This window comes from Alligator mississippiensis, chromosome 15 (assembly GCF_030867095.1).
Source record: "Alligator mississippiensis isolate rAllMis1 chromosome 15, rAllMis1, whole genome shotgun sequence".
NCBI lineage: Eukaryota > Metazoa > Chordata > Crocodylia > Alligatoridae > Alligator > Alligator mississippiensis.
Genome location: NC_081838.1, coordinates 23,145,371 through 23,172,029, shown reverse-complemented (window position 1 = coordinate 23,172,029; position 26,659 = coordinate 23,145,371). Strand labels below are relative to the sequence as shown.

General features: G+C 48.7%; 1 long non-coding RNA gene across 1 annotated transcript; it reads left to right on the top strand.

Annotated features, from left to right (window-relative positions):
- Nucleotides 1-18,347: 18,347 nt before the first annotated feature.
- LOC109282912 (uncharacterized) lies at nucleotides 18,348-26,117 on the top strand. The gene is made up of 2 exons (XR_002089951.2): nucleotides 18,348-18,411; nucleotides 25,729-26,117. It is a non-coding gene; the product is annotated as an uncharacterized LOC109282912 (long non-coding RNA).
- The last annotated feature ends 542 nt before the right edge of the window (nucleotides 26,118-26,659 follow it).

The following is a 26,659-nucleotide window of genomic DNA, read 5'->3' as shown; positions in this document are numbered from 1 at the left end:
CGATGGTCCAGGAAATATGCAAAAGGCAAGGACTTTTGTATATGCTATCTTGTATTGGACCAACTGCATAGCTGGATTAGACTTAGACAAGCTTTCAAATGCAATTCATTCTTCAGGTCTGAGGAAAAGACCAGCCATGCAGTTGGTCTAATACAAGATAGCATCCACAAAAGTCCTTGTCTTTTGCATATTTCCTGGACCATCATGATAAAAGAGATCACCCACAGGAGTCCTTGCCTATAGAAACAGGGTGGGAATTATTAACAGTCAGGGTAGTTAATCATTGAGACAACTTACCAAGGATTGTGGGAGATTTCCATCTCGGGGAGCTTTTTATCACTACTGGATATTTACTTAAAAGATTTTTTCCATTTGAAAGGCAAGTACAAGACTTGGCAGCAGGAATCAATATGGGAAAGTCCCCAGGTTGTATTCTAGAGGAGATAAAAATACATGATCATTAAGGTCACCTTACCTTTAAGATCTGTGGGTGTAAGAAACCCAAGTCACATAGGGGCTATGGGGACTCCCAGCCCCAACCACAAGAAAATACCTTGAACCACATAATTTACTGGCTAAATAGAGCTTGATGTACTGGACACTAAAATAAAGAAAGCCACTTCTCCTCTCCAGGTCAGTGAGTCAATAGCCCTTTACTTTCTCTTTGGAGCACTCCTAAAGCATAGTACTCTCAGGACAAGCTCATTCATTGCCTCTCTTCCCCAAGAGAGGAAGAAAGGAATGTGATGTCTGGGGCGCTGGGAGCTCTAACTGCTTTACCATATGTAGATATCTCAATTAAGGCCCTAATTGTGCCTTTGAGAGGTGATCTCACTGCTTCGATCCACACTGCAGAGCTGTAACCTGCAATTTCCACCTCATTTGTTTCCATTAATGAAAAGACTTTTCATTCCTTTGGTGTCAAGTCTGATGCTAACTAATCCCCTGGTAAGAGTCAGGTGGTGTATGGGACGGAGCAGCAAGACAGGAACAAATCTGGCTGCTACCTTTGGATAAATGTGCTGGGACAATTGCTGCATTTACTCAAACAGAAGATGAGGTTTTTCCCTTATTCTTTTTACATTCACATACAGGTTTCCCTCACTTTATGCTGTACGTGCATTCCTGGAAAATGGTGCATAACTCAAATTTGCATACAGGGAACCCACTTTACAATGTAACAAATAGGGATACATTCCAAGACCTCGACTGTACTGACTTCCAGATCCATTTCTACCACTTCTGCAAGACAATTTTGGTACTCACCAACAGCAGACAGTACACACAAGCACAGGGCACTATCATAATGGGGATGGCAACTACAGAAGCACGTGTCATAGACAATGAGCAAGGAGCACAGGTCCACACAGGAGACTATATTTTGGTGCACATCACTCCCACAATGCACCGCCACACAAAGCAGCTGACTGCGGGCTTCCACCACACTAATCACATAAGAGTGAATTTACCTCACATATAATGAATTTTTGGTATAAAAAGAGTCATCACATAAGAGTGAATTTGCACATACAGAACCCACATACAGCAAGAGAAACCTATACAAGGAAAACACATTAAATATATTGCCTATCTTTGAACTGATGCTAAAAGTAGCATCTGCTCAGCCAGAAACTAACTATGAAGCTCACTAAATGCAGCCACCACTGCATACAACCATAAAGTTCATAATCTATATAAAGCAAACATACTGATTTTTTTTTTCAAAAAAATATTACATATATCTATATATCTAGATCTAGACATATAGATATATATATAACTCCACCTGCAACACTCTGCCAAGTAGCTCTTGTGGTTCACTTCGCAGCTCAAAGCATACTAAACTCTGTTACACAGTTTGTACCACACAACCATGCACCCATCTCCATACCCATACCCCCATCCACTGCCCTCCTCAGAGGGTCTACTCCTGAAAGTGTCTATGTCAGACCCCTCTCCACCAGATGAGAACCCACCCTAAAAATAAGACAGTACAACCCCCTTGAACAAAATGAATGATAGCGTTCATTAAGTGTAGCCCCCTCAGTGATGATTATTTTTCAAGTCATGGTGAGCCACTGCATAGCATACATATTTACTTCCTCTTCACTCCCACAGCTGAGCTGTGCCTTTTTTTCCCCATTTCCAGTGATTCCTGTTTCTTCACCAGCCTTAAATATCTGGCAAACAGCACCAAATGGGGCCCCAAACAGCCCACCCAGAATCCGTCTGCCCCTCTCTCAGCCTGCTGCCTATTATTGTTGCCCCAGCTTCCATGAGGTGAAGTGGGACCAGGCTGCCCTATGTGTCATCTGCATATACATTTTTGGAAGATCCCAGGACTCATGACAAGAACACCCAGTTCTAGTCATGAGTTGGGGCTAATTAGCACATGGATCTTTTGTGGGGAGTATCTGGAATACACACACATCCTGAGCAGTGCTGAGTTGTGAGGTCAGCATGGCTTTAAATGCTGTTGACTCTGCTGGGGCTGAGCCTAATGAGCCATGTGATAAATTATGAGACTTTTGGCTTTGGACCAAAGAATATATAGATGGGCTTTGCTAATCTATCCTTGTGGTAGTTTTCTGTCATAATGTTGACTCACTATAGGTTATGTGTATTGCTTCTCAGCATTTTGACTGAGATCAAGTGATGCAGGGGGCATTTGAATCTCAAGGTTTCCAAGCCTGGGGTTTGCACATAGGTCAGTTGCTTGGATTTGAAGGGTATATGAAACCCCAGGCTGATGGACCTGGGAAAGAATACTTGCTCAGTGGGAGAGTCTCACAGACTTCACCATTGACAATTGCTCAGTCAAATTTTGCAACCTGACTATTGGACTTTGCCCAATTGAACTTGGAACTGATTTGGCCTTGAAAATAATTTTTTTTTAAAGTTTGTACTTCTCTCCAAGTAGTACCACAAAAGTGGTGCTTAAAAGTGTGTTCATGGAGTACTTGTGCTAAAACATGTTTAAAAAATGGTGACATGCATCAATTCTGGATGAACAAAGTCTATGGGTACTATATACACATTGCCACAGTTATGTTTATTTCAAGGTAAATTTATTCAAATTTGATCTTCACTTCCATGTGCTGCTGGAAGAAGTTTGGGGGTCAGAGGACCAAGAGACTACCTGACTCCCCAGGTTTCTTTCCTTGCTGTAGCAGCAGGAGATTGACAAATTCAAGACAAACCTACAATAAGATATATATCTATATATCTAGATCTAGACATATAGATATATATATATAACTTCACCTCCTTTAGGAAGGCCTTCGACACAGTCTCGCACCTTATTCTCATTGGGAAGCTAGCAGACTATAGAGTGGACATCTACACGGTCAGGTGGGTGGCCAACTGGCTTAGGGAGCGCACCCAGAGAGTGGCAGTGGATGGTTCCTTCTCAGCCCGGAAGGAGGTGGGCAGTGGGGTCCTGCAGGGTTTGGTCCTCGGACCAGTATTATTTAATATCTTCATCGGCGCTTTGGATGAGGGCGTGGAGAGCACCCTCTCCAAGTTCGCTGATGATACCAAGTTATGGGGCAAAGTTAGTACACTGGAGGGCAGGGAGCAGATTCAGGCCAGCCTGGACTGGTTGGATCAATGGGCAGAGAGAAACAGGATGCAATTTAATAAAGATAAATGTAAAGTACTCCACCTGGTAAGGAGGAACACCCAGCACACCTATAGGTTGGAGGTGTCCTTCTCAGCAGCTCGGAGGCAGAGAGGGATCTTGGAGTCATAATTGACTCCAAGATGAACATGAGCCGGCAGTGTAATGAGGCCATCAACAAGGCCAATCGCACGTTGTCGTGCATTAGCGAGTGCATGACTAATAGATCAAAGGAGGTGATGCTCCCCCTCTATGTGACACTGGTCAGGCCACAGTTGGAGTACTGTGTCCAGTTCTGGGCGCCGCACTTCAAGAGGGACGCGGGGAATCTGGAGAGGGTCCAGAGGAGGGCCACTCTCATGATTAGTGGCCTTCGTGATAGACCCTACAGAGGGAGGTTGAGAGAGCTGAATCTCTTCAGCCTTCACAAGAGATGGCTGAGGGGAGATCTTGTGGCTGCCTATAAATTTATTAGGGGTGGTCAACAGGGAATAGGGGTCGCGCTGTTTAGTAAGGCGCCCCAGGGAGTGACTAGGGATAACGGGTTTAAACTAGTTGAGAGTGGATTTAGGTTAGATATTAGGAAGACATTTTCCACAGTAAGAGTGGCCAGGATCTGGAATGGGCTTCCAAGAGAGGTGGTGCTATCACCAAGCTTGGAGGTCTTCAAGAGGAGGCAAGATAGTCACCTGGCTGGGGTCATCTGATCTAGGTCCTATTTCCTGCCAGGGGCAGGGGGTCGGACATGATGATCCATTGTGGTCCCTTCTGACTCTACAATCTATGAATCTATGACTCTATAATTAGATTCTATACCTGGAAAATTACATCACATTTATAAATTTTCCATATATAGAATCTAATTATTAGTGGTGGAGGTGGTGGGAGGGTTCTAATAATCAGGGCTGTTTTATATTCAAGTATATACAGTATTAGTGCCCCTGATTCTGGGGGTGGGATCTTTGCCCCACCCAGTAGGGAGCTTGATTTCTGTCACTAGAAGCTTCTAAAGGGCACAGTATTGGAAGCCCTGAGAAAAGCTTCTCCAACAGATGGATGCACAAGAAGCATGCAAGAGACCAAAATGGCTGCACAAGGAGCTTCTATGGTGCCTCAAACGTGAAATAAAAATACATACAGGTAATGAAAAGATGGGCAGGTCACCAAGGACGTATACCAGGAAATAGCAAGAACCCACAGGGACAAAATCAGGAGGGCAAAGATAAAGAATGAGCTGCCCCTGGAGAGGGAGATTCAAGACAACGAGACCTTCTATAAGTATATCGGTCAGAAAAGAAGGACCAAAGAAACTGTGGGTCCATTGTTAACTACCTAGGGGGAATCTTTAACAGAAGGTGCAAAGAAGGTGGAGCTACTCAGCAGCCACTTAGCTTCAGCCTTCACAACAACAAAAGGTTGTAACCAAACCACTATCAAGAATTATTTGGATAAGCCAAGGGTTGAGGTAACAAAAAAAAGTCAAAGAGCTTTTGATGAACTTCATCCCAGGGTACAGAAGGAACTGGCAAAGGAAATCTCAGAGACTTTGGCAACAATTTTATAAAGTCAAGAAAGATTGGCAAGGTACTAGACGACTGAAAAAGGGGCAATTTAGTTCCCCACTTTAAAAAAGGCTAAAAAAGATTGTTTAGCCTCACCTGGATATCCAGAAAGATACTGGAACATATCCTAAGGAAGTCCATTTGCAAGCATCTGGAGGAGGAAAGTCTGATTACAAGCAGCCAGCATGGATTTACTTGAATAAATCATGCCAAACAAACTTGATCTCCTCCTTCAACAAGATAAGTAGTTGGGTGGATGTAGGGAAAGCAGTGGATATCATGTATCTGGACTTCAGCAAAACTTTTGAGAGTCCCATATGACCTTCTTATAATCAGATTGGAGAAATGTGGGCTGGACAAAACTAGTGTAAGGTAGATAGACAACTGGGTCAATAGCTGTAGGCAAAGAGTAATTATAAATGGATTCATGTCAGAATGGTAGGAGGTTTCAAGTGTGGTCCCACAGGAGTCTGTCCTGGGCCCAGCACTATTTAATGTGCTTTTTAATGTTTGGATGCTAAAATTGAAACTTCATTGAGCAAGTCTGTAGACAACACAAAATTGGGAAGGATTGCAAACACAATGGAGGATGGTAGTACAATACAGAAGGATCTCAACAGATTGGAAACCTGGGCTTCAATGTTCCCTCTAAGGTGTAGCAATCTGTGAGCACCCTGCTTCCATCTGTGAGTGTGCTGCTTCGGTCTGTGCGCTCTGCCTGCTCCCTGCTTCCATGCCTTGCTGCAGGCTTTGAAAGCGGCATGGCATCATGTGCGTCCTGCCACTGGGCGGGCCAAGCAGCAAGGCACATGGCATCACTTTCAAAAGCTGCAGCAAGGGATGGAGGCAGGAAGCAGGCAGAGCACAGATCCTACCTGCCCCTGCCCCACACAATGACTGGGGGCCGGGCCATGTGCACTCACATGGCTGCTTGCACCATGTGTCTGGAGGGGTTGCTGGGCTCCAATTGCTCCATGACCATGACCCGGCCCAGCTGGGCCAGGTCATGGGGCAATCAGAGCCCAGCAGCTCGTCCAGGGGTGCAGCACGGGGGACCCAGGGTGGGGATGTGCTCCCTTATGGTGCATGCAGCGGTGGGAGCTGCAGCCACCCAACCACACCCCTGGACAAACCGCCGAGCTCCGACTGCTCCAGCCCAGCCAGGGCCCCATTCACGGTGAAAAGTGCCCTGCCCCTACTGCACTCCCTCCTGCACTGTGGGAGTCTCGATCTGCCCCCCACACCAAGCCCAGCAAATCTTACCTTCCCTGCCTGCGGCTCCAGTCCTGGCTGGGAGTGCATGGGTATCTCAGTGTGCCCGCCCTGCTCCCCTTCTGCAGCAGCCTGTGGTTGGGTTGGGGCGGGTGCACGGCATGAAAAAGTTACTGTGTGGCAGGATTTCCCCTCTTGTTACTACAAAAGTCAAGGGTTGTTTTCTCACTTTCCACAGGGAGATTAAGTGTTGGCTGCAGCCAGGGCTGGGGACTTTGACAGTATGGCTGTGTGAAATGGCACCGTTCCGTTTCACCTTGAGTTTCAAAAGTTTGACGAAAGAGCGTTCTGTTTCGAATTTCATTTAGATTCAAAACAGCTGTTCCGTTCTGTTCTGTTGAAACAGAAAGGCTGTTTCGATGCTGTTTCGACATTTCGCTGGGGACGGAGAGTCAGCCCAGCTGGGCTGAGTTCCCATCCCCAGTGCTAAATCGCACCAGGGGTGGGAAGTGAGCCCAGCTGGACTGACTTCCCATCCCCAGCGCTATGGTCGAAATGTTTCAACTTTTGAAACGTTTTGACTAGCCTCGTTTTGTTTCGAGGCTATTTCGAGGGCCTTTGTTTCACTTTGATTTTGCTGTTTCGACCTCAAAATGAGTTGAAATAGTGTCGAAATGAAATGGCTAGTGAAATTTTGTGCAGCCCTATTTGACAGGTGTGCAAGCACTCCTAGTGGAGCTCAAACCCAGAGGTTCCTGGCTAGAGGTCTTGGTGGTAGGTTCAGGTGCTCTGCTTTGTAGTTGTGTGACAGGGTTGCATGTGTAGTAGGGCTGTGCGAATCTTCAGGTGGTGATTCAATTTGGAGGAGATTTGGCCCAATTTGGTGGCTGAATCTCTAAATCCAAATTGAATCAGGGGATCAATAAAAAGGTCTGAATCAATTCAAAGCACTCTGAATCTTTGGAAAAGATTTGGAGAGCTTCAGTGATTCGGACAGTCCCTGGTGGCTGCAGCAGGGAGCTGCAGTTGGACTCGGAGCTGGTAAGTAGGGGTGGTGGAGAGGGAAGGGGACCATGGGGGGACCCCTGCTAGGCCCCATCCTCAAGTGCTGGGAGCTGGGGCAGGTGGGGCAGCCATTGCCGGGCTGGGAGAGTGGGCAGGGGATGGGCCTGGCCTGGCTGATTTGGAGATTGGGCAGCAGCTGAATCTCTGAATCAGATTTGGACAAATCAATTTGGGACAGTGATTCAAATCACTGAATCGAATCGCTGTCCCCTGAATCAGCCAAATTCAAATCTGAAGCAAATACTAGCTGCTTTGCACAGGCCTACTGTGTAGTTCTAGTGATAGGTTAAATAAGAATTTGTTTGGGATGGTTTGGGTAGGGATGATCTTGCCTTGGGCAGGTGTTGGACTGGATGACCTGTGGAGATCCCTTCCAGCCCAACTTCTCTATGATTCTTTATGATTCACTGGCCACTGGCTGTTTTCATGCCTGGCCACAAGTACTGGCATGAAGCACCTGCACCCACTCACCCCCCACTACCAGAACCATAGCATAGCAGCCACATTGCTTCATTTCTGGACCAGGCAGAGCAGGAGAAAGTTGGTGGGACACATGCCAGAGTGGCACTCCTAGGCATGTAACAAAGGCAGTGTGGCCGAGACCTAGATTACTAGAGACTGCAGCATGGGGAGGCCAGGAATTGTCTTTGCATTCCAGAGGGTGAAACATCTTGCAAACTGGGGAATTGAAGGGCAGCACTAATAGAAAACTCAGGCTGATTCACCCTTATTTGGCCCTGGGTCACCTGAAATGTATCCAAAACTCTACCTTTTTATCCTTGTTTGCCCATCATTGATTCAGAGGTTGGTGGCACAATAAACCAGGTCTCTCCATGACTCCTCTTATCTGGTTGAACCCTGATTCCCTACTCCTCTGCATCTTTAAGGAGGTGCTTGGGCATCTAGGGCTTGGAGCCCAGCTGCAGGTGGTCAGAGAGTAATAGTCTGCCTGGCTGGGAGCTTAGGGGCCAGCTGGACGTTGTGACCAGATAATGAAGCTGGGATCACAAAGAGGGTTGGGGCTGGAGAGGACAGGCTGTTGTGCTGGGGGGAAGTCAGAGCCAAATCAGCTCTCTCTAAAATATTTGGAAAGGACATAATGTTTGTGATGTTTCGTCTTATTTTGAAGGCAGTTATGGAGAAGAACAAACTGACCTGAGAAACTTGGCACGAGGTTGACTTGCCCATTTCAGAGAACATGGTAAATGACATGCATACAACATCCTTCATCCACAGTCTTCTTGGAGTCTCCCTGTTTCTTCTTTCCAAGTAGCCTTGAATGATTTCTTTCTCTAGCCAGTCCACTGCTTCTCTAACCACATGTCCAAACAGTTTTAACTTCCTCTTCTTATTTGTGATGATAAGGTGTTTGGTCACATCAGTCTTCTTGAATTTGTGTGGCCGTCTTCTAATTCCTGGCACGTCCAGTTCTGGTTCTTTCCTCAAGTTCACTTAACTTCTGGCTTTGTTTACTCAGCTTTGATCTATCCCGTGGTCTTTTTTTTCCTTCTAGTCTCAATCAGCTTAAATACCTCAGCAATCCATAGATTCATAGATTCATAGATGTTAGGGTCGGAAGGGACCTCAATAGATCATCAAGTCCGACCCCCTGCATAAGCAGGAAAGAGCGCTAGGTCTAGATGACCCCAGCTAGATACTCGTCTAACCTCCTCTTGAAGACCCCCAGGGTAGGGGAGAGCACCACCTCCCTTGGGAGCCTGTTCCAGACCCTGGCCACTCGAACTGTGAAGAAGTTCTTCCTAATGTCCAGTCTAAATCTGCTCTCTGCTAGCTTGTGGCCATTGTTTCTTGTAACCCCCGGGGGCGCCTTGGTGAATAAATCCTCACCAATTCCCTTCTGTGCCCCAGTGATGAACTTATAGGCAGCCACAAGGTCGCCTCTCAACCTTCTCTTGCGGAGGCTGAAAAGGTCCAGTTTCTCTAGTCTCTCCTCGTAGGGCTTGGTCTGCAGGCCCTTGACCATACGAGTTGCCCTTCGCTGTACCCTCTCCAGGTTAGCCGCATCCTTCTTGAAGTGTGGCGCCCAGAATTGCACGCAGTACTCCAACTGCGGTCTGACCAGCGCCCGATAGAGGGGAAGTATCACCTCCCTGGACCTATTCGTCATGCATCTGCTGATGCATGATAAAGTGCCATTGGCTTTTCTGATGGCTTCGTCACACTGCCGACTCATGTTCATCTTGGAGTCCACTAGGACTCCAAGATCCCTTTCCACCTCTGTGCCACCCAGCAGGTCATTCCCTAGGCTGTAGGTGTGCTGGACATTTTTCCTCCCTAGGTGCAGCACTTTGCATTTCTCCTTGTTGAACTGCATCCTGTTGTTTTCTGCCCACTTGTCCAACCTATCCAGGTCTGCCTGCAGCTGTTCCCTGCCCTCCGGCGTGTCCACTTCTCCCCATAGCTTTGTGTCATCTGCAAACTTGGACAGAGTACATTTCACTCCCACGTCCAAGTCGCTGATGAAGACATTAAAGAGTATCGGTCCAAGGACCGAACCCTGCGGGACCCCACTGCCCACACCCTTCCAGGTCGAGACCGACCCATCTACTACGACTCTTTGGGTGTGACCCTCTAGCCAATTCGCCACCCACCGGACTGTGCAGTCATCTACATCACAGCCTCTTAACTTGTTCACCAGTATGGGGTGGGATACCGTATCGAAGGCCTTCCTGAAGTCCAAGTATACGACATCCACCCCTCCTCCTGTGTCCAGGCGTTTCATAACCTGGTCATAGAAAGAGACTAGGTTGGTCAGGCACGATCTGCCCGCCACAAACCCGTGCTGGTTTCCCCTCAGCATAATTTGTCCTGCCGGGCTCTCACAAATGTGAGCCTTGATAATTTTTTCAAATACTTTACCAAGGATGGAGGTGAGACTGACTGGCCTATAGTTGCCCGGGTCCTCCTTCCTCCCCTTCTTGAAAATGGGGACCACATTAGCCCTTTTCCAGTCCTCCGGGACTTGGCCCGTGCGCCACGAGCGTTCGAATATTCCCGCCAGTGGCTCTGCAATGACGTCGGCCAGTGCCTTCAGCACCCTCGGATGGAGCCCATCCGGGCCTGCCGATTTAAAGGCATCCAGTTCATCCAAATGACTCTGCACCACCTCAGGATCTACGCATGGAAGTCTGGCGCCTTGCTGCTGCCTCTCTACAACCCCAGTGAGAGACTTGTTGTGCCCCTCGCTTAGGAACACTGAGGCAAAGAACTCGTTGAGGAGTTCAGCCTTGTCCCCCCTATCTGTCACCAATTGCTTCTGCCCATTTAGCAGGGGTCCTATTCCTCCCTGGGCCTTCCTTTTACTCCCTATATATCTAAAAAACAATTTCTTGTTGTCCTTTACTTGGGTTGCCATCCTCAGCTCCATGGTAGCTTTGGCCCGCCTAACTGCCTCCCTACAAGCACGAGCAGAGGAGGTATATTCATCTTTAGTGATCTCACCCTGTTTCCACTTTTTATGTGCTCCCCTTTTGGCCCTTAGGCTGCCCTGGATTTCTCTGGTCAGCCAGGGAAGCCTCCTGGCCCCTTTCCCTTTTTTGCCTCGCTCGGGGATCGTCTTGCTTTGTGCCCAAAGGATCGTTTCCTTTAGGCACAGCCACCCTTCTTGGGCTCCCATCCCTTCAAAACTCCTACTCTGCAGTGCTTCCTTGACTAATCGCCTGAGTGCATTGAGATCAGCTTTCCTAAAGTCTAGCACTTTTACCCTACTAGTTACCTTACCCACTCGCCGTCTTATGTTGAATTCTATTATAAGGTGATCACTGTCTCCCAGATAGCTACTGATCTGGAGGTCCCCTATCATGTCATCTCCCGTTGCCAATACCAGATCCAGTATGGCATTCCCCCTAGTGGGACCATGCACCTCCTGTGTCAGGTGGAGGTCCTGTACACAAGTTAGAAACCTGCGTGAGCGATGGGACCTTGCTGTCTGCGTCTCCCAGCAGATGTCCGGGTAGTTTAGGTCCCCCATGACTACCGCCTCTTTAGCTTTTATGGTCTCCGAGAGTTGCCTCAGGAGCCCCGCATCTATTTCTTCCCCTTGGTGTGGGGGTCTGTAACAGACCCCTACCACCAAATCCCTTTCTCCTTGTCCCCCATGTAGCCTAACCCACAATCCTTCTACTTCCTCAGCCTCGGATTCTGTCTTGATGAGGGTTGATGTATATTGCTCACTGACATAAAGTGCAACCCCCCCCCTTTCTTCCCCGACCTGTCTTTTCTATACAATCTATAGCCCTCAATATGTACCGCCCAGTCATGGGATGAATCCCACCAGGTCTCTGTTAGCCCCACTAAGTCATAGGTGTTTAGTGCAAGCAGGAGCGCTAGTTCATCCTGCTTGTTCCCCATGCTCCTAGCATTATTATATAGGCACTTGAGCCCTGCGACTGGCGCCTTTGCTGCCCCCCCGCTCCCAGTCCCAAGGGGCCCATTGTTTCTTACCTTCTTGTTCCTTACCTGTTCTGTTGTGCTGGCCTCCCCATGGCTTGCAGGTTCCCAATGTTCTCCTTCTTCAGGCTGGGCTGTCCTTGTGGGTGCCACATGGTTTGGTGGTCCACAGCTTCCCCTGCCCTCGTACTCCCCTCCCCCCGATGAGCCTAGTTTAAAGCCCGCCGGAGGAGATCCGCCAACCTAGAAGAAAACACACGCTTACCTTTGGGGGACAGGTGAAGCCCATCCCAGCTGAGCATGTCCCTCGTCGTGATGTGCGGGTCATGGTCCAGGAAGCCGAAGCCTGCCTCAAGACACCACTGCCGAAGCCGCCAGTTGGTCTCTCTGATGCAGTTCTCCTGCCGTCTTCCTCGTCCGTTCACTGGTAGGATGGAAGAGAAAACCACCATCCAGTTTTCTTTCTTGGTCCTTTTCCTCCTTCCTAATGTATTCTGAGCTGCTTCCATCAAGGTTGTTTTTAAAGTCTTCTACTTAACATTTGGCTCCTGCTCTTCCCTCAATATCAATAGTGTTCACAATCTGCTATTGACAGTGTACTGTCCTGTCAATGAACCAAAGGTGAACCTCAGCACAGCCTGAGCTCTCTGTAGTTCCTTCAATTTTAAATCAAACAGTTATGAGCAGTTGTTGATCTCTGTCACAAACAGCACTAAGATACATTTTACGGGGGGGGGAGGGGGTCGGGGGTCAAGGTTCTTCATCTTTTGGATATGAGCATATAATTGATCATATTGCTTGTCTACCGGTCTGGTGATGTCCAGGTGCACTGCCATCGCTTATGGAAAGAAAACAAAACAGTGCATTAGCTATGATCAATGACTTTTCGATAAAGATGTCTACCAGCTGCTAGCCTATTTCATTTCTCTCTCCTGATCCAAAAGTACTACTTCAAGGGATTGTTTTCTCATAGGGATGTCCTTTCTGGAGGTCAAACTATTTAACTCCCTTTACAGAATTTCACAATATTTTTCTGCTTCATCTTCTGAAGCAGTACGAGGGCCAGGACCAGCAAACAGCTGTCCCAGCCCTGGCGCTAGGGTTCAAGACTCCAGTATTATGGGAGGAATGGGACTGACAATCAGCTGATTATCAATCACACTACCAGCTCCAGCCCTGTCCAGAGGCTGAGATCATAGCAAGCATTACCGTACAACTGCTCAGAAAGCTTTCCAGCTTGTAGTAATGCTTACTATGATCTAAACTGAGCACATCTTGAGGGTGGCTTGCAACAAGACTGTCAGGCACCTAAATCCACGTACGCGTGTAATAAGCAGAACAGAACCTTGCCCTAGTCATCTTGATCTTTTCTGTCTTGGTTTAAGTTTCAAGATCCTTCAAAGGCTAAGTGAGCTTTGCCAACCCTGGTTTGGAATCAGAGTTTTCCTTTTCCTTTACAAATTTACCTGCAAAAGCCAAGTTTCATCTGCCCTGGACTGAAATAAGAGTTTCCTTGTACTAAGTACCCTTGATCCATGGCACCACTTTCTGTTTTATCCAATACGGTCTCATCAAAGCAGGACTTCCCCCCCAACATCCACCACCCAAGGACTATGTCCTTATGCTGTTGTACCTCAGCTCAGGGAAGCTCAGATTACTATTGCCAAAAAAAAGTTGCAAATTGCAATAAATTTTCCAGCCACTAAAGCTGAGTAAGCTGGATGAGTGAGGACAGAAAGTGTTCATACAGTTTGGCAAAAGAGAAACTGGACGTGAGTTTGCCATGTTCATAAATTATTCATAAGAGGGAAAGTTTTTGTTAATGAACAACAATCTGCAGCGAGCGATGGGTGGTAATACCATCACATACATCCCACTGCTCCCCCTCTGTCTGTCCAGAAAGCAGCAGTAGATTCTGCTTTGCCAATTATAGACTTGCCTGGCTGCAGCAGTGAGTGATAAACAGTCCCAGCTCATGCTCATGCTGGGACTGTTTCTTGTCATCTGTATGGGTCCAACAGGTCTGCTTAGACCTGTCTCTTTTCTTAACTAGCTTGCTCTCTCATTCACTGGGGGGAATTGAAATTTTGTGGACCAGTAAAGTAGGTATGTATAGGCCAGTCCTGACTTAACACAACACCTGCACACATGTGTCTAATGTTCTCTGACAGACATGGAGATGTCACAGAGATGTGGCCAATCTATCTTATTGGGAATCAGCTATTTCCAATTTGTTTGTGACAATGAAGTCCATAGAGCGATGGTGGCAGGAAAATGGTAACCAGCAATTTCAAAGGGTTGCCATTGAAAAGTGTATGAAATCCTGCCTTACTTATGCGAACACAGTGCTTGATGTGATGCCAGAATTAAGGGGCTATATTACCAAGCAGAGCTCTGGCACTAATGCAATTAAAATTACATGGACAAGAATAGAGAAATACCTCAATGGTGTAACAAGCATAGCTTGACCCTGGGCCAAACCATGCAGGGGAGCAGGGGTTTGGATGGGCATGCAGCTGCCAGTGGAGGTGGGGCACAGAGTGAGAGGAGCACACAGATCTCAAGAATGGGGGCATGGAGGGGTGGCAGTCTTACCCATGCCAGGACCTTCTACACAGTCCTGGCTGAGCTGCTGGTGCTGCTGCAAGTGCTCTACCCACCCTGGCTGTTGCTGTCAAATGAGCAGCAGCTGGGAACTGTTTTGGACTCCATGGGGTGGGGACCATTTCCAGTGCCCCTCCTAACTTGGTGCCCAGGACAGGTACCCCTCTTACCTACCCCTAGTTATACTACCATATGCCCTTTATATTAAAGGCTACACAAAACCTCAGGCCAAGCCCTGGCACAGAGGCAGATAAACCAACCACAACCTTATCTGCAACCTTTGCAAGTAAAACCAGGCATTTAAACCTCACACGGATTATTTCTGCTTGAATACAATGACAGAAATGAAGTTGAAAATTGATCTCAATCTAGTGTTTCTATTTGTGATTTTTTACATCTAGTTTCAGAAAGTCCTGATGGCACTAATTTGGATTTGCCTCTGGGCGAGTTGGCTCTAGACCAGCAATTCTCAGCTATTGTGCTGTGTGCAAATACAGTTCACAAGGTAAAGCCAGAGATTTTAACTAGGAATCGGTAGTGTTAAAAACACTGTGATATGATGTGGTCTTTCTGAGTTCTTTGCACCAGAAGAATTGTTCTAGTTTTTTTTCTATAGTAAAAAATGAGTGAAAACTAAAAGCTAGCATTTTCTGAGGGGGCCTCAAGTCTAAAAAGGTTGAGAACTGCTGTCCTAGAACCTAGGCTTCTCGGTGGAGTGCCCTGACCACTCTGCCATTGGGGCTAAAACAGATTCACTTCATGGCTGTGCTTGCACACCAGTAAAGCTGCCTAGCCAGTGGGCATGCCTACCAGGGTTGTGCAAAGCTTTGGGTGGTGATTCGATTCGGAGGAGATTCGTCTTGATTCAGTGGCCGAATCTCTGAATCCGAATCGAATCAGGGGACCAATTTAAAGGTCTGAATCGATTCAAAGCTCTCTGAACTTTTGGAAAAGATTCAGAGAGCTTTGATGATTTGGGCAGTCTCCGGTGGTTGCAGCAGGGAGCTGCAGCCAACTCCGAGCTGGTAAGTACTAGGGGCAGGGGAGGTGGGGCCTGGGGGAGGGGGGAAGGGACCATGGGGGGACCCCTTCCAGCCCCCTTCACCACCCCTACTCCCCCAGCCCCCCTGACCCCTACCTGCTCCCCCAGCTCCCCCATGGCTGCCCCCACCTGCTCCAGCTCCTGGTACTTTAAAGAAAAGCCCTGGTGCTCACTGGGTGCTGCCGGGAGGAGCGGGGTGAGGGGATCCCTGCTTCCCCCACTGCCCCATGCTTCATGGGGGGCTCTGCATGAGCCCCCAACCCGGATGCCCCACCTGGGCCAGCTCTGGCCCTTTAAGAAGAAAAAAAGCCGAGGGAAATCCCAGGACTCACTGCTCCTGCCTCAGCCTTGGGGCTTTGGGGGGTCATTCAGAGCCCCCCATGTGGTGTGGGGCAGCAGGGGGGAGTGGGGATTGCCCCTGCTGGCAAGATCAATGAGTCTGGGGTTTTTTTTGTATTTTTTTTCCTTAAAGGACAAAGCTGGCCCAGGCGGGGCACCCTTGGGGGGGCTGGGGGTGTGAGGGGGGCAGTGGGGGGCATCAGGGATTGCATCCCGCCCGGCAGCACCTGGTGAGCCAGAGCTTATTTTTTAACAAGTGCCAGGAACTGGGGTGGGCGGGCAGCCATTGCCAGGCTGGGAGAGGGGCCAGGGGTGGGCCTGGCCTGGCTGATTCAGACAAATTGATTCGGGTCAGTGATTCGACTCACTGAATCGAATCGCTGTCCCCCGAATCAGCTGAATCCAAAGCAAATACTAGCTGTTTCGCACAGGCCTAATGTCTACATGTACATTTAAATGTGCCTAAATTGAATGTGCATTAGCTTAACACACATTAAGTGGGTTTAGGCAGGTGTCTACAGGCCTTTATACACACAAAAATGGCCTTTAAAGTGGCATAAATGCCCTTTTGCACCCCTTTAATGGTGCTGCTGTTTGCACAATTGGTGGCGTATTCCGCTTTAAATGACTTTGTAATGTAGCAAAATAAAACCCCTGCGAGGTGTTTTAATTAGGTACCTGACGAAGTGCAACAGTGCACGTAGCGCAGGAAGCCAATGTGCTCAGGGCATGGTGGGCTTCCAGTACCCTGTACACCATCCCTGTTGTTTTCTTCTGCCACCTTGCCACTCTGCCCCAGGGGCAAGCCAGCCATTTCCAGGCGTTCCCAGGTGGCAGGAAGGCAGCAGGGCTCTTGGGTCAGGAGGTGCAGTCCGTGCAGGCAGGCAGTCTTGACTGAAGGAAGAAAAAGCAGCAAGGAGCCTGATCTTTTCCCCCCACCCCGTCCTGGAGCCTGCCTGCCTGAGCTGCGTGGGGCCCAGTGCTTCCCTCTGTGGCAGCTCAGAGACCATTCAGCCCGCCAGCAGCTTGCCCCACCTTCTCTCCTGCTGCCGGAAAGGCAGGTAAGGATCAGCTCCTCACCCTTGTGTACACGCCACGGGAGTTTAATTTGGTTTAATTCTCCCTACATTGAAATGGTGGAAACGATAGGTTTTTAAAAACCCACCATTTCACTTTTGGGAGAACTAAACCAAATCGGGAGAACTAAACCCCTGTGGCATGTACAAACAGCCTGCAGGTGCAGGTGTTAAAGTGCGTTAACGCTGTGCGTGGGCTGATTTGGCACTAAAGTTAGGGACTGGCTTGAGACTAAATGCAGTTTAAGGCCTCTTCACGTGCTTTAATGTGCTTTAACTCTTCACACCTAAATTTGATACTTGCAGTTGCAGGTATCAAATTTAGGCATGATTAGCTTCAAATCACCATTTTTAAAGTGCATTAAGGTCATGCACATGTAGGCGTGTGCCCTAATGCACCTTAAATTTAGGCTAATGCGACTTGAAGTGTCTCGTGTAGACGTGCCCAACGTGTAGCCTATTGCACGTGCTCAGAACTCTGTATATACATGTGCACTTAGAAACCCACTCTACATGGATGATACAATCAAGAAAGGGCCTTTTAGGTACAACAAGGATAATAAATTCCACCCATACTGATAACACCGAACCAAGCAAAGATTGAGGAAGAAACCCACTCAAAACACCCCACAGGATGATTTCATGCTAACTGTTATGTTGACTTCTATCAGTTAGCAGCTTTTAATTCACCAAATACGTGCTACACTGATTTGCATAGTTAATCAGAACGTACTGTGGTATTAAGTAAAATGCCATAGAGAAGTCTACATATATTATGTCAACATTTCTGTTTTTATCAACCAAACTTGTATAATCTCACCAAAATAGAATATAATTTTTTTTACTTCCAATGGTAATTTATATCATTATTATAATTACATGCTTAACTTTCACAGTTGCTGCTTGGCATCCTGCCTGGTTACTGTTAGAATAGAAAGTATATCATTATCACTGTAAATGAGGGTACATAATGCCACTTCTTTCCAAGTGGAGATTTAGTCAACATTTCTAAACTTTTCTGTATCCTTATTCACTATTTTACCATCTCCATCTAGTAGGAGAGTCCATGCCGTGGTGCAATTCCTTTCCTTCTTAGAATCATGGTGTGAAAGAATCCTCTTCTAGCCTTCTCTCTCTTTGGCGGGTGTCTGTTCCCTTCTTTCTCTCATATGTCTATCAACCTGGTTGCCCCAGGTTCCTGCGTACATGAGGAACCTCCGGCAAGAGGGTGTCAATCTAGCTTCTTCTATTGTCTTGAGCTCTGTCCTCACAACATGGGGGCAGAGGCTTAAGCCCATGTCACTCCAGTGGGTAACTGTGATGTTTTTCAAATTGATTGGCCAGCATAAAATGCCACTTATCCCTGACTGGTCCCAGGTGGTGAGGTCAGTAGGGCTATTTAGGAGGAAGAAGGGCTGCGGTGGACATTTTAAAACAGTCGCACAGAAGCTTGGACCTCTGCAGCTCTCCCTGGATGTGGAAGTGAGTAACTTATCAGAAATTTAACTAGGATCTTAGTTGACTATAATCTAGTCACAAATCAAAAGGCTGACAAACCACTCAGCTGTGCTCAAGGTTGACTTTCTTTCTATTGGTATTCCTTCCCCACCCTATGCCTCTCTGATCAATACATCTATTTTAGCACGCCTCACAGTGTGTGCTTAAGATGGAAGGAAACTGTTAAGGTGGGCTTGGCTATTTTACTCTCCTCCCTCATGGGAGGCTGCTGGTGAGTGCTTCAGGTTAATAGAAGCACCCCAGAATCCCAAGGTTTACAGGGCCTGTGTATCCTGGGTGGCACAGGGCCCAGACAAAGACCTGAGTCTGGGTGGTGGCAGCGCTGCCCCAGGCTTGCAGGTGTGCTCTAGGAAAGGGGTTGGCCAGAGGTGAGGCACTCCAGGGGAGGCGTTCAGAGTTTGATTTTTGGCTGGGTGTAGTGTGGCAGGCAGATCAGCGCAGGAGCACCCCCTACTGGTGTGCCACACACAGAATCATAGAAAAGTAGGTCTGGAAAGGACCTCAAGAGATCATATAATCAAATCCCCTGCTCCAGGCATGATCTTTTTTTATTTTTATTCTCTTTACCTGTGCTGGGTACGAGACTACAAACATATTTTTAGTTTCTCTTATCAACTGTCTGCATTTCCTAAATGAGATATAGTACTGTCTAGCAATTTTCCTTATTTTTCAGTTTTAAAAACATTTTATAGTTGATTTAACTTCCATTCTTAACCAAATAGCATTCCTTTGTGACTGTAAAATATTCTACATTATTCTAGTTAAATATTCTTATAAAGTGCCATGACAGTTTGGGAAATCTGTGTATGAACTTATGAATATATGAATTTAGGAATGCCAATTTCACTTTATGAGCAATCTGTATGATTACATCTTGTTAGGACCTTCCAATTTTGTATTGCCTTGCACTTCTTTCTCTGAGAAGACATAAGCATTATGTTGGCATGGATATCCATGAATTGGTCAATTATTAAAGACCAAAACCACTGAATGGATCTTACCTGTGAGAAACAACAGAGTAACTGCATCCTAAAAATAGCCACTTTACTCCAGTGTCTCTGAAGGGCGCTCAAGGTTAAAGAATGGAAGCCCCCCAGAGGGGAGAGCAAATGGGGACATTCTTTTTCCCTTTGGTCATCTGAGTAGCTAACAAGTCTTATGGCCACTTTGATGACCAAATGGAAATAGAAACGTAATAGGAAAAAAATGGCAATAGAACGTCACCAAAAGAGCTCAAGTGTTACAAGTAGATTTTGAAGTATGAATAAACACAGGTAAGCTGTGACAAGACCTACTGCAGAACCAAAGTGCAGCGTGTCAGGCTCCAACAGGAAGCAGGCTGCGTTCAGTTGTCACAAATCCAAATGGATTCTCAGTTTCCTGGCTTTGCGCAATACACTGTAGGGTTGCTTCAACAACACAATGTAGGTGCTTAGTGGAGGGTGTCCAGAAGCTCCTGAATTGGCCAGATTCAGGACTCTGGGTGTGGGGTGTCTAGAAGCTGCTCAAGCCCTGGTGGCATTTTGTGTGGGTCAACCTTGAAAAGTTCCCAAGAATCACCAGACAACTAAAGGAAGATGGTACCATTTTCAAATTTCAAAAGCAGCAGCAGAGATGCCTATCACTTAGTGGGCACATCTATACATGTAATTAATGTGCAGAAAGCTTACTTCACAGTAAAATACTGCACAGTGGGTGCGTCTATACAAGATGCTTTACTGCGCAATAGAGCTAGTTACTGTACAGTAAATGTCTGTGTCTACATGTACTGTACAGTAAATGTCTGTCTACATGTGTAGATGGTTACTGCACAGTAATTGGCTCTAATCATGAGTAAATTGGCTACCTGCAAACACAAGTAGCAAACTTACTTGCGATTAGTTACAGCACAGTAGTGCACATGTAGACACCTGACTGGGAGCAAATGTGCTCTCTGTCAGCTGGGGAGCAGGGCATGGGAGATTGCTCCCTGCCTCCAGGAGCTGCCTGCTGCTGGGGCAGGCTTTACCACCAGTTCCTGGGTGGGGACAAAGTCCTCCTGCCCCAGCAGCCCTTGCTTTACAATTGCAGGTCCCCTGGCTGGGAGATCCCTCTCAGGCTGGGAGAGAAGAATCTCCCAGTGCCAATCCTGTGATTGCAGAGCAGGGGCTACAGAGAAGGATCTCCCAGCCTGGGCTCCATGACTTCAGGGCTCAGACTGGGAGATAAGGATCTCCCAGCTCAGGCCCTGCCATTGTGGGGAGGGCTGGGAGCTTCCTGCTACCATGTCAGGGGACAATGTTCCTGCTCAAGCTCTGGTAGCAGAGCCCACCCAGACGGCAGGCAGCTCCCAGGGGCAGGGATCAATGCTGGCCCCTGTCTGGCAGCTGTCTCCCACATCTCTGCACACACAGATATGTGCCTGGGTCAGTTTGCTCTCAAGTTTACTCAAAAGTAAACTGCTCTCAGATTATTTGCATGTGTATTTACACCCAGGAAGCTTTCTCTGAGAGCATGTCTACTTGTGTACCCATCAGGTGTGTTCAGACGAATGCAGTTGTGCAGTATGTGGCACTGCAAACACGTTTGCAGTGCCACATACTGCACAGTCCAGTATTCTCTACACTGCAAGGGCATACTGGCTAAATGTGCACTGCACAAGGTTTTTCTTCTGCAGGAAAAAACCAAACCCAGAGCAATGCATGCTCGGCCAGTTTGTGCTGCTGAGAAGCGGAGTCTGGCTCCCTGGAGCTGCACTTCACTGCCAGCCAGACTCTGTATAGCAGAATTGCAGAGGCTGCAGCCCTGGAAGGACTCCAGGTAAGGTTGCTGGGGCCAGCCCAGTGCTAGCCCCAGCCTTCCCTACCCCACCTGGGGCAACGTACCACGCACCAAAGCATGTGTGGCATGGGAGTTTCCCAGGGTGGGGCAGGGTGCAGGACTGCACTGTGAATGATTCCTGCTGCTACATGCACCCCAGGAGGCATGGGGGGCATATGCCCCCATATTTGCATGGGCCAGGGCAGGCTGCTGCTGTGGGATGGGCCTGGTACTGCGCCAGGCTCTTCCGGGGGGGCGGGGGGGGGGGGGGGGTGGGATGGACCTGAGCTGCACTGTGCTTGGGGCAGGTGGCAGTGGCGTTGGGAGCGGGGCTGCGGGGGGAGCTGCAGTCACCCCAAAATTTGCCATAGCCCTCCCAACCCCCTCTCCTACCACCGCTGCTGCTGCCCGCCCCAAGTGCAGCGCGGCCTAGACCCCGCCAGGAAGATCTCGGAACAGCCCCCTGGTCCACAGTGACAGCCTCCCCTGCCCCATGTGCAGATCCCAGGCACATGTGCCCCATGCCGTAAGGAGGGAGGGGCGGAAAGGGGTAGAGTGAGGGGAAGGCTGTGCTGGGGTCTTCCCAGCAGGGGGGCTGGGCCACGCTGCACTCGGGGTGGGTGGTGGCAGCTCTGGGGGGCGCAGTCAGGAGGGCTATGGCGAATTTTTGAGTGGCTACAGCCCCCCCAACCTGCAACTCTGCTCCCAGTGCTGCCACTGCCCGGCCCAAGCGCAGTCAAGCCCAGCGCAGCCCTGGCCCTAGCCTGCAGTGGTAGCCTGCCTTGCCCCGTGCAGATCTAGGAGCACATTGGCGGGAGCTGCCATCTGCTCGTCTGGGGGGTATAGGGAGCTGCTCATGGCTCCATCCCACACCCTACCCATGCCCCACTCCCCCCCGGCCCTTTCCCCTCCCCCACCCCTTCCCCCACAGACTTACCTGCTGGGGAGGCACACGTGCTTGTGCATGCACTCAGCCCCCCCAAATATTTTTTTCTCCTTCCACCTCTGGTGATGGTTATAAAAAGTGGGAATCTGGGAAAGAATTAAATGGCAGATTTGGCGCCAGGACAACTTTAGAGTGAGGCAGGCCATTTTCCTGGAGACCTGCACTGAGTGGGCCCCGAGGTGTGGAGGCAGCAGGCCACCAACAAGAGAGTCCTGTGACAGCAGGGAAGAGATGGGGCTCAGGCATAAGCTTTTGAAAGCCTGTGAAAGGTTTTTCCTTTCTGAACAACTTGGTCTCTAAGGTGCCACATTGCCCTGCCTTCTCCCTGCCAGAACTTTGCCAGAGCCTTATCCCAGTTTGGGAGACCCTGGGCACCTCTACACATGCAGTTAATTTGAAGCAATAAACTTGGGCACATATGGCAACAGAACGTATTGCTCCTGGGTGCTGTGTTTGAACATGTGCCCAGGACCGCAGCCTGCTGAGCGAGGTCGGAGCAGCCCTGGCTAGCAGGAGGACTGGGGTGGGGGGTCAGTGTGCCAGCCTGGGACTGCTCTCCCCAGCTCATTGTGCTGTGGAGGGGCTGGCTGGGGCACAAGGGTGCTCTGGCGTGGGGCTAGCTGGTAGGCAGCCCCTGCACAGAAGCACCCTCATGCCCCAGTCAGCCCTGTCACCATCTACATGCGTGTTGCTGTGCACAAAAAACTCCACTGGAGGACAGTATTTGTATTTACAAGTACTAACCCGTGGTGGAGCTTATTTACTGCAGCCTAATAGGGCCACATGTGTAGATGCTGCGATATTTTCTGTGGAGCTAATTAGGCAGCTCTGCAATAAACCTCTCCTGTAGATACACACCCCTGGTGACCATAAGTCCTTTCCTACGCCACCTCCAGACAGCCTGAGCAGCTGACTGCCCACTTTCTGGGGAGGCAGGGTACAGTGCATTACATCCTGTAGGAGATGTACCACAAGCACCGGATGGGGTGGAGACGCTTGGGCAGGCAGCAGCAGCTTGCTGCGGTCGTCATGCTGGTGACCAGCCTTGTAGTTTCCCAGGCAGCCCCAGACTTGGAAGGACCTGGCTGCTGTTTCCCAGAAATCCAGCTGGAATGGAAGTGGACTGCTCCCTATTCAGGACCTGGGATGTCAGTCCCTTCAGCCAATGGTCCCAGTGTATTTCTTGAGCAGACATAATCTGGTCTCACTGGGCTAGAAGTGCCTCCCCATGGTGAGTGGCAAGCAGACATGCTCCACTGTCATGAAAAACACGTCCGGGTGTGCAGGGCAGAGGGACCCAGGGCATGTGTGTGTGCACGTGCAGGTGCTAGTCTGTGTTTGCTCATCTGTGGTGCTTCTGGTAGCAGCAGGGAGTGCCGCTTCTTGCTGCTTTTACTGCACTTGTCGCCCTGCAGAGCTCCTGTCACAATAACATGTCAGCTGCTACATGAAATTCCTCTCCCTTTGAGGCTGGTGTGCCTGGGGAGAGATGGGTAGACCAAGCCACAGAGAGTGCTTTCAGAGAGTCTGAGGGGCACAGTGAGGTGTCCCTAGTCTGGGCAGCAGCCCGGGGGTCTAGCATGTGGACCTTGGCTGCTGCCCACTTCGGGAGGCAAAGGAGAGGTCGTGGAAGGGACAGCTGCTCGCATCCATCTCTGACAGTGGCATCCAGGCAGGGTAATGTAAACCAGGCCAGCCATTCTTTGGCATGAAACAAGACCTCATCCATAAAGTAAGTGCCCTGGCCTTCAGTTAGCTGTCTGCTGCTGCTGCTGGGGCCAATTTCATGGCAAGCGGACTGGTTGGAAGGAGAGTGATGTTAGAAGGCAAACTGGCCTCTCAACAGGGCCACCTGGCTCCAGAGTGGTGCCAGCTGCAGGCACTGAGCAGCTGTAGAGCCAGCTGGGCCCTGGCCCTTCATTTGGGCTTTGGCTGCTTACTTCCTCATCAGGGGAGTGCTTAGCTCCATCCCTGCTGCAGCCCTTGGACCCCAGTACCTTGCCCTTGATTATCCTGTTGTATGCCCTGGACTCCCAGGCTCCTTACCTTTGCCCTGACCTGGAGGACAGACACAGATATTGCTTTGGATTAATAATGTAACTCCAATTCCCTAGTTCGGACCCTTTTGGTACAGCCTTGGTCTGGATCCTCTGCAGGCTCAGGTACTTGGTGAACTCCGCGGTCCCTGAGACTACTTACAGCTCATTGGTGATTTGCTGGGGTTGGATTGCAGTTGGTTGCATGACATTAGTCCAAAAACCTCCTGTAACTTCAGCCCACCAGAGGAAATGCCTGTCTAGAAAACAGGTCCAGGCTCTCATGTACTTCTCCCTTCTCAGAGGACCAGATCCTACTCTACTAGTGAAGCACCTACATGCCATCCTACTTCATGCTACTTGAATCCCTGAGAAATAATTCAAGCAAAACACGGACAGTTCCTCCTCCTCACCAATCCATTTGTGTGACTTGGGCTTGGGGCTAAGTGGGGGCATTATGGCATGGTAACATTTTTTCAGGGACTTCAGCAGAGTGGCATAGGACCACACTTAAGTGCCTAGGTCCACTTAGATGCCTAGTAGGTAGGATTTGTTCTGGCCCAGGGCTCTCTGCTTGGCTGATGAAGGTGTCAACTAAGTCAGGGGCAGAATCAACCATGAAATTCGGCTCAGCGGTAGCATCTAACAACAAGATCAACTCCAGCGCCTCATAATAAAAAGCAGCAGCTTAGCCAGTACCTGTGCAGTCACCAGCATCTCTGGCATGCTTGAACTATATAGCTTGAAGTCTTCAGCTTGGACCAGCATTGGTGGTCATTGTGACAATGGCCCCTAGCAGCCATCAGGACCGCACTGTAAACATTTATGTTTCAATATTTTGTTCATAGTGCCTCTGGTTCCAGTGTTTGCTCCTCATTTGGCAGCTTTTATATTGACTGCAATTTTGAATGAGAAGCAACTTAATGAAATCAATAGTGAAAAAGATGAGCCAGGCACATCACTAGAACTGCTGAACCAGTGGCCTGCACCTTGTATACTTAAGAAGGCAGGTGTAGGCCTTGCTGGAGATCAATATACTGCTCACACGGAGGCTTTACTAAAGCACTGGCCAGAGTAGGCATGACCAGCAAACTTGACTGGTGCATGAACCCCTTACATAAGCAGAAATAGCAGCGTGCAGATGTGATCAGGATAATGGTGCAAAATGTGCAATATTAGCATGAGATGGGTGGAAGGTATGGTTGTGCTAGGTGCAGGATGGTCAATAGGGCTGTAACAGGATGCCCACAAAGCAAAGATACAGATAAAATGTAATATGAAATTTGTTTTGATTCCAAAGGAAAATTGGAAATCAGGGGAACTTTGCAGTGGCCTAGGGGAGCCTACCTGGTGTTGTACCGACTACTTTGTCACAGGTACAAATGCCTTAACTCCTGGCCTAAAGTACTTGTTAGGCCAAAACATGTTAGGGCTGTACTTGTAGACAATAAACCTGGCCAAATCTTTGCCACTGAACTGTGCCTATGGTTGTTCTTTAAGATACGATTGGTTTGGGAATCTCCTGACTGTGACTTGTCAGCACTGCAGTTCCTGAGACTTCAGCACCGACGGCACATCAAAAACACCTGGCCAGGACAACACTGATGACATGGGTACCACTGACACTGGTGACCCTGATGCGATTGACATTTCCAGCGCTCCACTGCTTGTATTATTTCATCTAACTCCTTTTCTTCTTCTCTCACCTACTCTGCTAGCTTTGCAGAATGCTGCTTTAACCATCAGACACCCATCCCCATTGCCAGCAGCCTTCTACATGTTTTACTTTTACTATTTTTCAAAGCTGATTCTTCTGTCCTAACTTTTTGGATTCCTCTCCAAGTTTCCCCACTCTTTCTTAAACTCATATGGATTGGCTTTCTGCATTACCCAGTGTGTCCATAATTCATTGAACTCTGGGGGAATTCTTAGGGAAGGGAGGAGGGGATTCCTTAGCTCATAATGCTCTTCCCTTACAGGTTGTGACCCTACATGAGGGCAGTTTGCCACTTACCAAATCAGCAGTTGGAGTCACCAGTGAAGAGGGGCTGCAGACAAAGCTGGATGTCCAACTTTTGAGCAGGGGACAGATTTAGCCCTGATTCTTTCAAGAGTAAACTTGCCACTGCTTGGAGTGGGGCTAAATTGCTTTTAGAAGGTGTCAAGTGCCTGCAGCTTTTCTTGAGCAGAAACTGCCCCATTTTCACTTTTCACTGATTAAACTTTCTATTTGTCCACACCTGCATAAGCCCCAGGGCCTGAAAACATTATACAAGGACAGAAAAAGCCACTGGATGAACACCCAGGACCCACCCTTGCTAGGCAGTGTCTATCTTTGCTTGCTTGCCTTCTGCGCTACGCAGGGCCAGATTAACACATAGGTAAACTAGGCACATGCCTAGGGCCCTGAGCTGCAGGGAGCCTAGGCACC